The sequence below is a fragment of the Rana temporaria genome, chromosome 3 (genome assembly GCF_905171775.1).
Source record: "Rana temporaria chromosome 3, aRanTem1.1, whole genome shotgun sequence".
In the NCBI taxonomy this organism is placed as follows: Eukaryota; Metazoa; Chordata; class Amphibia; order Anura; family Ranidae; genus Rana; species Rana temporaria.
In genome coordinates, this window is record NC_053491.1 from 251341947 (window position 1) to 251355141 (window position 13195).

The 13195-nt window shown below is 46.5% G+C and overlaps 1 long non-coding RNA gene across 1 annotated transcript; it reads right to left on the bottom strand.

The window, feature by feature from the left end:
• Window positions 1-665: 665 nt before the first annotated feature.
• Window positions 666-10269, bottom strand: LOC120932288. The gene is made up of 2 exons (XR_005747952.1): window positions 8712-10269; window positions 666-1359 (listed from the first exon to the last, which is right to left on the bottom strand). It is a non-coding gene; the product is annotated as an uncharacterized LOC120932288 (long non-coding RNA).
• Between the last annotated feature and the right edge of the window lie 2926 nt (window positions 10270-13195).

Here is a 13195-nt window from a genome sequence, read left to right on the forward strand (position 1 = left end):
CGACGTGCAATTTTTTTAAATTTCGACGTGAGAACGACGGCCATACTTTAGACAGCAATACGTTTGCTGACTAAAGTTAAGGCACCCAAAACGACGACTAACTTTGTGAAGGGAAACTAGACTAGCGGCGACGTAGCAAACACGAAAAACCGTTGTGGATCGCCGTAACTCCTAATTTGCATACCCGACGCTGGTTTACGACGCAAACTCCCCCCAGCGGCGGCCGCGGTACTGCATCCTAAGATCCGACAGTGTAAAACAATTACACCTGTCGGATCTTAGGGATATCTATGCGTAACTGATTCTATGAATCAGTCGCATAGATACTCAGAGATACGACGGAGTATCTGAGATACTCCGTCGTATCTCCTTTGTGAATCTGGGCCATGGTTTTTCAAAAGGTAAAAAATTGTTGGGTAAGCAGCATTACAGCGAACATTTTATGATTGTTAAAAACATCTATTGAATTGAATTGAAAACAGATAAATAAGGAAACAGAAGGTGACTTAAAAAATAAATTAAAATAAAATAAAATATAGGAATTGTACTGAAGCAGAAAAATAAGGATACAATGTATAAATCATAAAAGGTGGAGAAAAACAATAAAAATAACTAAAAAAGTATTGGTGTCATACAGTTCAAAGAGGCAGCCAGATTCAGTACAGTATATTTCAATGGTTTAATCCTTTAATATGTCTACCAGCTCAAAACCCCATACTAATAATTAAAAAATTTTGTGAAATATATTATCAATGTACCAAAAAAAATTGGTGTCCTAGAATGTGTGTCCATGGGTCAGTAGCGTAAATTGCTAATTGTTTAATCTGTCCATTGTTGGCACAAACCAAAACTCTTAACAGAGCAAAGTGTACTTGTGAAGATGTAAGGGACTGGAACAATCGTGACCTTTGATGATCCAGGGGCTGTAGAACTGCTGATTTCAGGTATCTGGCCAGTCTTTGGTGTGAGGACAGCATTACTGTTGTGACATGGAGGAGCAGAGGCCTTACATGGAAAAGTCTTTAAAAAAAAAAAAAAACCATAATGCCTTGCATTCCTAATTCAAATAGCAACCACAAACAGTTTTTGTTAGTTCTTTGGTCAAAAAGGGATCTTGTGATAGTGATGACTGACTAATGAATGATCATCGTTAAGTTTTGTTCCCTGCATCAGTTCACCTGATCACTCGCCAAACATCAACAGTACTTAGGCTCTGCTGAAAAGAAGAAACTAGGACAGCGGCACTCCAAAAAATTGTTCCTTTATAGTAAAACTGGTCACAAAAATAAGTGCTTAGGCTCTACTGAACTGTGGACAGCATTGGATGTGAAGATGTGGACGTAGGAGAATGTAGCAGTCCTGACAAGAGAAAACAGAAAGTTGTAATAAACTGCACACTATGCAAAAAACATGTTCAAAAGTTACGTAATCCACAATAAGTAAATACCTTGAACACTGCTGCAGGGCAACACAACATTTCTGTCCAGTGCCATTTTACACAGAGTAGTTTAGGAAAGCTGCACAAGGTTCAGCTTCTTGTAATGTTTAGGTTTCTTTAAAGTCCTGATTGTCTCCACTGTGTGAAGCGGAGTAATCACAGCACAGGCAGACCTGCAGCAAAAAGTTCCATGGACGTCCTTGACTTTGAGCGGGGATATCTGAATGATGCATGCAGCTACAGGCATCATTCAGATATCGTCTTTTAGAGCCGGCGATTCTGTGCACCATAAGAATGATCATAGCGGCTGTTCCGCTGCTTGATCATTCTTACAGGCGGCAAAAGGGGACGTTCCCCCTCCTGCCGCCCTCCGGTGCTTCTACCGACTCACTGCTGTGATCGGTGAGTCGGAGAACACATCTGCCAGACCCGGATGCCTACCATAGAGATTTCTGGCGGACCAGATGGTCACCGGAGTCTCTATGATCGTTCGGAGGCCAGGCACGATATTATGACGTCATGCCTGGCCTTGGCTGGAAAGCCATATCTCAGTGTAAAGAGGACCTGCCATACATATTCCTATTACAAGGGATGTTTACATTCCTTATAATAAAAAAAAAAATTATCACTTTTATTTCTAAGTGTCAAAGTAAAAAGTTTAAAGTAAAATTAACAATAATAAAATTCTAGCCCTAGACCTACTCTGTAACTCAAAACAAGTAACCAGTAAAAAATAAATAAATAAAGCGTCGCCCATGAGGATTATTAAGTACTGAAGTTTGGCGCCATACCACGAGCGTGTGCAATTTTGAAGGGTGACATGTTAGGTATCTATTTACTTGGCGTAACATCTTTCACATTATGCAAAAAAATTGGGCTAACTTTAATGTTGTGTTATTTTTTAATTCATGAAACAGTTTTTTTTCCCCAACAAAAGGCGTTTGAAAAAATATTGCGCAAATACTGTGCGAGATAAAAAGTTGCAATGACTGCCATTTAATTCCCTATGGTGTCTGCTAAAAAAAACATATATATAGTGTTTGGGGGCTCTGACTAATTTTCTAGCAAAAAAAAATAGAATTTTTGTACTCACCGTAAAATCCATTTCTCTGAGTTCATAGACGGACACAGCCTTCATTGACATTAGGGTTATGCTTCTTCCTACCAGGAGATTTAGGCAGAATTTAACAGCACTTAAAGTGTTAAAACCTTTCCTTCGTGCCGATCCTCCCAGGGGGCGCGGCTCCCCCAGGCATAACCCACAACCTGCTCTAGGAGCCTCAGTCCGTAACAAGCAGTACAAACCAAGGAGGGGTGGGTGCTGTGTCCGTCTATGAACTCAGAGAAATGGATTTTACGGTGAGTACAAAAATCCTATTTTCTCTTCCGTTCATAGACGGACACAGCCTTCATTGACATTAGGGACGTCCCCAAGCAGTGTCAAAAAATTTGAGGGGTGGGAAAGTAACACAGCAAACCAGGTTACACCCCAAACAAAAACCGCAATTGCTCAACGGAGAAACTCCAATCATAAACTGCCGCCCGTAACACCTGCGGCTGAAGGAGGCATCAAAAGATGCACACACATCCACCTCGCAAAACTTTGAAAAAGCGTGGATAGACGACCAGGATGCATCCTAACACTGCTGTAACACAGAGTCACGATGCCGGAAAGCCCAAGAGGCCCCGATCACTCTGGTCGAATGCGCCATAACCCGAAAGGGGGGCGCACGCCCCTTCAGGGCATAGGCCTGAAGCACAATCCGTCGGAACCACCTAGGAACGGTGTCCGATGAGACTGCCCGGCCCTCTTGTAGGGCCAGCCACCGACACGAACAGTGAGCCCGACTTCCGGAATGGAACCGTAACATATAAGTACACTCGTAGGGCCCAAACCACATCCAGAGGATGCAAAGTGGCCTCCTCCTGGCATTTCGGCCGAGGACATAAGGATGGAAGAACAATGTCCCCATCAATGTGAAAAGCCGAAACGACCTTAGGGAGAAAAAACGGCTGCGGCCGCAGCACTACCTCATCCATACGGATGACCAAGCAGGGAGCCTTGCAAGGCCGCCAGATCAGACAGACACACATCTGATCGAGGTAATTGCTACCAGAAACAAAATCACCTTTTGTGACAATAAACAAAAAGCCTCCCGAATGTCCTCAAAGGGAGCATCCCGAAGCACTGAAAAGACTAAATTCAAGTCCCATGGGGGTAATGGAGGGCGCACCGGAGGGGCCACCTGCCAGACCCCCTGACCCAACGTACGCACCCAGGAGTGCAACGCCAAGGGTCGATGCAAGTTGTTGGAAAAGTTTTCTATGTGCATTGTGTGACTATTTATAAAAATGTAAAATGGAGTCCAGTTTCTGTAATGGCTTCTAAGGACACGTTGCTTTAGCTCTTGTTCTATTGTTTGTTTTACTTCCTTAAATCAAACGTTGTAAAGAGACACTGTGATTGGCAATAAAGCTGTTTGCGTCATGAGCCACCGGTGGTCTTTAAGCCAATAGTACACTTTCTGTTGACCATATAAGAAGGTCATACACCTTGTGTCTGTATGGGACTTTTGCTTTTTCACTTAGCATGTAGACTTCCATCCAGTTATACCGGTGTAACTGAAATATCTTGCTTCTGGAACACTTGAAGTTTGACTGATCACAGGGGAAGAATTATCCTATCACAAGTAAAAACAGCCAGAGCAGAAATCTGGCTCCTAACCGTGCGTAAGGCGAGAGCCTGAACCACTCCCTGCTGCAAAGACAGCAGAAACCTGTACACAACGCATGTACGAGAGTGCCAGTTCATCTCCCCACACACAGAGATGTAGGCCTTCCATGTATGAGGAAAAAACCTACGTGAGGTAGACTTCCGTGCACGCCGCACGGTAGAGACCACCGAGCCCAATAGGCCTCGGTCCTTAAGCCCCTGGTTCTCAACAGCCACGCCGCTAAGGCCAGTGGCTATAAAACAGGGTGGAAGATCGGACCCTGTAACAGAAGATCAACTCCCAGGGGAAGACGCTAGGGGGCGTCTGCCACCAGACGCATTAGGTCCTTGTACCAGAAGCGACGCGGCCAATCTGGGGCAATCAGGACTGATAGAATCCCTACAGCTTCCACTCTGCGCAGCAGGCGAGGAAGAAGCTTCCGAGGAGGGAAAGTGTAAAGTAGGCAACAGTGACCCCTAGGAGACGCGTCCGCCCACGGGTCCTTAAACCTGGGGCGCTAGAAGGTCCACGTCCGGAGTGCCCCACTTTCGGCACAGACCCCGAAACACCTGCGGGTTGAGAGACCACTCTCCTTGGCCCAGTGCAGTTCGACTTAGGAAGTCGGCTAGCCAATTCCGTACTCCCGGAATGTACCCGGCCGATAGAGCCGGAACGTACCCTTCTGCCCACCGAAAGGATGTGCACGACCCCCGTCGCTGCAACAGAACTCCGTGTGCCTCCCTGATGATCAACCTACGCCACGGCCGTGGCGTCATCGGACAGGATCCTGACCTGTCGGCCCTGTAGATCCAGGGACCACCTGGCAAGGCAAAGCTGGATTGCTCGGAGCTCCAGAACGTTGATCAGTAGGCAGGACTCCACCTGAGTCCAGTGCCCCTGGGCTGACTGGGTGCCCCAAGCACCCCTCCTCAACCGGAGAGGCTGGCATCCGTCGTGACCACTGTCCAGTGGCCTGCAGAAAAAAACAACTTCCCGGCCCGAAGCACCGGAAACGCCAGCCACCACACCAGGGGAGACATGATCAGATGACTCAATTGAATCTGATAATCCAGAGATGACGGAAGCTAGTCCCATCGTGACAGCAATTTCCTCCAAAGTACCCTGGCGTGGAATTGGACATACGGAACCGCCTCGAAAGAGGCCACCAACAGACCCAGAACTTTCCTGCAGAACCGCAGAGATGACCGTTTCTGGGTCGGCAACTGCTGCACAGCAGATAGCAGAGTCTGAATTTTTTTCCCGTTAGGAGAAAAACACTCCCGCCCCGGCGGAATCCAGGACTAGTCCCAGGTATTCCAGTCCCCGAGACGGAATCAACCCCGATTTCAGGACAATCCAGAAATCAGCTGAACACTCGGAGAGCCTGACGCGTGATAGACACGGCTCCACCAATGCAGAGCTCGAAGAAGCTCGTAGGAGAATGTCGTCCCGACATCCCATAACAAACCCCCGCTGTCACAGCCGGGCCAATATCGGGACGAGCACCTTGGCGAAAACCCGCCGAATGGGAAGGACACCAATTGAAAATGGTCCCCCCTGACCGCAAAGCACAGAATCTCTGGTGCTTTGAGGATACGCGAACATGTAGGTACACGTTCATGACATCCAAGGATGCCAGAATGGAGTGCCGCTATTACCAAGCGAATCGACACCACCTAAAAGTTTGCACCTTGACAAAACAAACAAGGGACTGGAGGCCCAGGATCGACCGGGCCCCATCCTCCGTGGTGACACAAACAGAATGGAGTAAAACCCCTGAGATCGTTCCAACGAGGGAACTGGCACAAGCACTCCCCTGACCAGAAGATCCTGGAAGCCCCTGACAGAGCCAACCGGCGAACCGGAGGAGGCCGGAGGAAAAAAAAAAACTGTTTTGGCAGACAAGAGAGAAACTCAATCTTGTACCCCAAGGAAACCACTTCGCAACCCCAACGGTCGGAGAGGAGAGACCTCCACCGAGCCACGAATGTGCGAAGCCAGTCTCCCACCCGAGACACGGGCGGGAGCAGACCCACAGGCGGAAGCAGGTATGTCCGCAGACTTGTTAGGCATGCGGCATCAGGTGCGCTGCTACCCCGCGGCGGGGATTTAAGCACCATGTAGACCAACCCCCACCGCACAGGGCGGGCGAAAAAACGCTCGGAGGTAGTCAAGGAGGGTCCCAGACTGTGGGAACAGCATGTGCTTACCACCCATGGCATCCACAATGATGCCACCCAGGGAAGTCCCAAAAAAGGCCATTCACCCTTAAAGGCCATCACCAAGGCCTCCTTAGAGGACTAGTCCGCAGACCAGCTCTTCAGCCACACAAGGCGGCGCAGAACCCTGCATTGACGGAAGCTCCGGAACGTATCCATGGCTGCCTCGCAGAGAAAATTCAGACCCTGAACTATCGTTCAGCCAGGTCCCAAGAGGACTCGGAAGCGTGCCCTTCTTCCAGCTCCTGCAGCAGGAGCTTCGCCCTGTCAGTCGGGGCCTGACTAGGGCCCCGGCCAGAGCCGGCCTCAACGCCGAACCCACCACCGTGAATAGGGAGCGGGCCACGGCCTCCACTCTCCCATCAGCGGAATCCTGAAAAGCAGGAGCCCCTTCCACAGGCAACGTGGTGGCCCTGCACAGTTTGGACATAGGGGGTCCACTGACGGAGGAGAGACCTACTTTTTTTTTTTTTTAATTAAAAGTCCCCCTCAAGGGGGTAACGGGTTGCAAATTTTTTTGACAAACTTTTTGCGGTGCATCCCATTCCTTGCGTAACATATTGTCCAAATAAGGAACACAAGGAACACTTCAGCGTTGCGTGGCGGTCTGCGGAATCCAAAAGGTACTGACACGGTGGTGTCTCCGCCACATCCTCAATTTTTAGAGTCTCACGCACCGCAGAAAAAACAAGAGCTCCAACAATTCTTGCTGACACTGCAGCAGAGACATCCTCACTATCCATGCGGGTCAAGCCCGCAGCCTCTGACATACCAGAACCAGATTCCATGTCAGAGACATCCCCAGAAGCAGGCTCAGGGAGGGGGCGCTTTTTTACCCCCCATCCGGGCACTAGCTGCTTCAAAACTGGCAAGAAAAAACAGGATAGCCAACCTAACAGATGTGGCAGGGGAAGGGACGCTAAGGGTTAACTCAGGCCTAGTGTAGAGGGAGACCTGGCTCAGGTTCCATAGCGCCAGCGCTGAGAAAAAATCCCCACTGGTCACCTCCTTGCAGCTAATGGAGAGCATGGGGTCCCCTGGTACTCACCACCCCACCCGGTGTAGCGCAGTCTGAGAAGGATAAGGTGTGTAGAGAAGCCGTGCAGCGCTGTCTGTTTTCCCCTGAGACACATCCGCGGTGTTTGCAGCGCCAAAAGCCGCCACACGAGGCAGACGAAAAAATCAAGATGGCCGCCGAATGCTGAAAAAACAGCATAGGACCACAAGAAAATGGCCGCCGGGCTATATAAGGCTAGACTCTGGCAAAATGGCCGCCATGTCGCAGATTTAAAAGGACAGTGACACAGCAACTGTCACACAGAAAAAACACCTCACAGCACACTGCAAAGGCCCAGAAGTGAACACCACAGCCCCCTGCAGTGACACACACACAGCCCCTGCTACACCTGGGCCCAGTGACATGAGCCCCAGAAAAAAAAAAACCCTCACAGCCGTCACTCAAAAGGGAAGGAGGGAGAGGAATAAGGGAGAGAGGAAAGCAGGGAAAAAAAACCTCAGTCGACCTCCCAAGGGAAACATTCCAGCCAGACCACTTACCTGAGTAAGGGGCCACTACTTACCCGTCCTGCGACTACCCGGCTGGAGGTATCCCAGACAGAACCAACGTCCGTGAATGGCATGGCTGTCGGCCAGACACACTGTGACAAAGCCATAAAAGACCGGTCATATGTGTGCCCTAGAACCGAAGTTCCCTGGACACCTCTGGAGCAACGGGGCCTGTCGTGGACGTCCCAAAGCTAAGCTAAGGGCCGGCACGCGCTCGAAGGCCGAACCTGGGGGGACTACAAGGGTTGAGGACCCAGCCTGTCACCCAGTCGGCTGTTGATAGAAGAATCACAGGATTCAAAAAATGCAGGAACAAAAATAATAAAAGCGAGAAAAATCGCAAGAAAAAAACTCCAGACTACAGGGACTCCAGAGAGAGCCTGACTCTCCTGTTGTTAGGCAGAAAAAGACTGAGGCTCCTAGAGCATGGTGTGGGTTTTGCCTGGGGGAGCCGCGCCCCCTGGGAGGAGCGGCACGAAGGAAAGGTTTTAACACTTTAAGTGCTGTTAAATTCTGCCTAAATCTTCTGGTAGGAAGAAGCATAACCCTAATGTCAATGAAGGCCGTGTCCGTCTATGAACGGAAGAGAAATTATGATTTTTGCATGTAGGAGAGGAGTGCCAGAATAGGCCCGGTAAGGAAGTGATTAAATGACAATGTACTGCTAGCTGTAACAACAGTGTTGCAAAATTGCTGCATTATTACAAAGCGAAGACAGGAATAAACACACAATTAAAGCAATAAAGAAAGCACATATGAAATTAGAATCATTACCTTCTGTTGTGAAGACTCTTCAGCGCTGTCAGGTGGAAAGCAGGCAGTGTGGTCCATTTTTTCAGTTTTAGAGCGAGAGAGAGAAGGTGAGACAAAGGCAGGCAGGTGTTATCTCATCCTCTGCTTGGAAGAATGACTGGGACTAGCATGAAGGAAAAGGTGTCCCTGTGAGGTCCAACAGTGATTGTCTGTCCATTGTTGATGGAGAGAGCTGTTGCTACATCCTTTTGTTGGTAGTTGTCGTTCTTCACAGTGATGAAGGATGTGAGGCCAAAGCTGGAGGTGTCCTCACAGAGGACACAGGAAAACTGTGTCTCTCATCCAGGGGAAAGTAAACCTACATGAGTTATAGTCTATAACAGCCACCCACCCTGAAACTGGGTGGCATATAAATGTGGGGTTTGAGCTGGTAGGTACCAATATACCAGAAAGTGTGTGTTGCATATACAGAACATACTTTCTGATGTATTTCTGCTACACAAAATAATAGCAGATGTGTGCAATGCTGTATGAATGTTTAGGGCTGTACAGCCCAAGATATGTTGTAAATATATCTCATAACAATATGGTTGCCTAATGTGACCACATTATCCAATACTACCAAAAGTTAAAATTACCAAACAATATGTCTTACTATGCTTATTAAAGTAAGTACAATAATATGCTGTGTAACTGCAAAATTGGGTTTACATTACATAGCAAGATAAACCGAGTTCAACAACAATGAGTTATCCTAAAAAAAAACACAACATAATGCTCAGTGGATTTTTGTTTTACCTGATAACTGTGCTGAAAAAATTATCAGGTACAGCTGCAACAAAAACACCTTTAAATTATTAGACCATTGGAGGTTTCAATAATTTTGTCTTTTAAAGCAAACTGTTATTAATATATGCTGCCATCTTTATGGACTGTTAGAGGACATGACAGTATACAGGATTATGATAACTGTAATAGGTTCTAATCACACCAGAGTGGAGACAGTGCTCCGGTTTAGAGATGAAATTGAGGTCCAGAAGTGTGTTCTTATCTGTGGTGGCAGCAGTGATAAGTTGTACATATCCCTGGGACTGAAACAGCTCAAGGATTGGCTTGCTTGCGTTGGATAAGTGATTCTCGTTGAAATCCCCACAGACAATGATAGGATGGCAATCCATGATCTCCAATGAGTCCAACAGGCTTCCCAGGTTTGACAGAAATTATGTCACACTGTAGTCCGGAGGTCTGTACACAGCTGCAAGCAAAGCACTCACTGGTGTTTCAACCTTCAGAGCCAAAAACTCAAGGTCAGTGACATTATGAATGTACTGTTTTTCACATACTTGAATGTGCTCTTTCACATAAACAGCAACGCCACCACCACGTTTGTTGGCCATCTGTGGAACATTTGTGTAGGACAGGTGTCTGTTACGTTTGAACATAGTGTAGCCCTCTAAATGGAGACTGTCTGCAACAAAGGAGCCTTGTAGGTGAGTTTCTGTGAGGCACAAAACATCTACTAGACACAGTTCATGGTGGCTCTTGATGTCATTCACGTGGCATGGCAAACCTTCTGTATTATGAGTGAGTGAGTGAGTGAGTAACTTGTATAGCGCAGCAAATGCGAACTTAATCGCCTCAAGGCGCTTGACATCCAGAGTTGTACAGATCTTTCCATGGTGAACAATGGTCAGAGTGTCATGTCCGTTCACAGCCTGCGTGATTTTGAGAAGAGGCATCATGTCATCCAAATTGACTTGTCTTATGGTCCGTAGGGCTGCAGTGATTTGTGAGTTGGCATATATTTTACTCTCGTCCATATCCAGAATGTGCAGTCCACTGAGAGAGGTCACTCTGCTGAAAGCTACATAAGCCATGCCAGGTTCAAAAATATGTTTAAGTGACACTACAGCTGATGTCCTTATCATACCTTGAACCTTGTGAATTGTACAAGCAAAGGCCAGTTTATTAGGAAACTGTCTGCGTACCACTCCTTTCTGTTTCATATTCTCCTCCGCTCTATCGATGTACACTAGATTGTCTGGTCCTCCTGGTGCTCTGTTATGATAACTCCTTCCAGCGGTTTCATCATCCATCTTGAGCCAGAGCATAGTGACATATGCGACACCATTTTGTTCAGAGGATATTACCCTGACTAGCGTAGAGAAAGATCCATTCACCAATCCTTGAGACACGTCTATGTTTCTGGTGAGCATGACTGACACCTTCAGCAACGTTTAGCGTATCTGGTAACTCATTTTTGTTTCCTTTAACCACTTAACGCCCGCCGCACGACAATTTACGTCCGCAAAATGGCACGGACAGGCAGAAGGGTGTATATATACGTCCTTGCCTTCTAGCGGGTGGGGGGTCCGATCGCTACCCCCCCCGCTGCGTGCGGCAGGCGGATTCCCGCGGGGAGCGATCCGGGACGACGGCGCGGCTATTCGTTTATAGCCGCTCCGTCGCGATCGCTCCCCGGAGCTGAAGAACGGGGAGAGCCGTGTGTAAACACGGCTTCCCCGTGCTTCACTGTGGCGGCGTATCGATCGAGTGATCCTTTTTATAGGGAGACTCGATCGATGACGTCAGTCCTACAGCCACACCCCCCTACAGTTGTAAACACACACACTAGGTGAACCCTAACTCCTACAGCGCCCCCTGTGGTTAACTCCCAAACTGCAACTGTCATTTTCACAATAAACAATGCAATTTAAATGCATTTTTTTGCTGTGAAAATGACAATGGTCCCAAAAATGTGTCAAAATTGTCCGAAGTGTCCGCCATAATGTCGCAGTCACATAAAAAAATCGCTGATCGCCGCCAATAGTAGTAAAAAATTTTTTTTATAAAAATGCAAAAAAACTATCCCCTATTTTGTAAACGCTATAAATTTTGCGCAAACCAATCGATAAACACTTATTGCGTTTTTTTTTACAAAAAATAGGTAGAAGAATACGTATCGGCCTAAACTGAGGAAAAAAAATGTTTTTATATATGTTTTTGGGGGATATTTATTATTTATTTTAAACATACTTTTATTCATTCTTTGTCTCATTAGTTGTCTGTGTCTATCTCTGAAAGCTTTGTCATTTGCAGAACGCTGAGTTATATAAGTTCGCTGCCTCACTCTGAATTCAACGTTGTTTCTGTAAAACGTTGTCATTCTTTGTCTTTTTTTCATTCTAAACTCAGGCTTTTCTCTGTATGACCTGTTCATTCTTTGTCTTTGTTTCATTCTAAACTCAGGCTTTTCTCTGTATGAGCTGTTCATTCTTTGTTTAATTCGAAACTCACGGCTTTGTCGGTATTGGGTCGTTATAGAATTTTTTTTCTGTGCTTTATATGTTTCATTTGAAGCATACATTTTTTTTTCTTTCCTTTTTTGATTCTCCTTTCTTTGCGAAACCTTTTCAGAGAGCAACAGTCTCCTCTTAATTTTTCTCCTTTGCTGTTTATTATTTTTTTTCAGTTTACACATGACATCACTGGCAACAGTATTTATCAATGGAGCAGTCAAGTTTGACTTACTCTCAGTTGCAGAATTCACACTGAATTTAGATGACGATTCTGGTTCACTTTGGATATCATCAGGAAAAATGACATGAACCTCTTTATGTTTCACAGATGGTACAGACGTGATGTTGGTGGACACTCTCTGTAATATGTTATCAGAGACAGTTGCATCAGTGTTTAGCTTTGAAATAGTTGAGTTTGAATCATTCAGCACAGCATCGTGTGATGCAACACAATTCAAGATGATCTGGCTAGACATTTCTGGTTTACTTTCCATATGAGTGAATACTTCATATACAGATTTGTCACCGATGTGAGCACTCAGGCTTGTCTCCTTTTGAAGAGCAGTTGGTACAGCAACAGCGTGAGTTGTAGGCTGACTGTCTCTGTCTGAGATAGCAGTATTCAGGTTGGCAGTGTTCATATTGTAAAACTCCACAGGCTTCAACTCATAATTACAGGAGGACTGTGTACCCAACATTCTGTGATATATCAGAAGATGATCAATCATATCACAAAGACGTGTAAATGTCAGCATAACAGCAGTACCAGGAGTGCGAGAACCAGGGGGGAGGGGCAAACCTTTGGCTGTTCTCGAGTGTGGATCAAAGAAACCGTATCCGCCGGACTTTGTTCTGAACACGGCAATGCATAATAATCTCATCAGGAGGAATCCATACTGGACATCAGATAGCAAGCAGCTGAGTCCGGTCTCTAGGTCCAGAAAACTGTCTAGAGCTCCAGGTAACGGTTCTCCTAATGTGCCATATCTAGAAAGTTGTTCCATGTCCACATTATGTATATGCGTGCGTGCAGGTACTTCATGAGGGAGCTCATCAGTAGTTAGATAGATATGATTAGGAAAGATTTTCCTGACTTCTTTATACATCGTATTACCTTTATCCAAGACAAGGTCAAGATCTGCTCTGGTGATGTTCTCATTCTCGTGAAGGAACGCCAGAAATGTTAGTGAATTGCAGGTACACTGC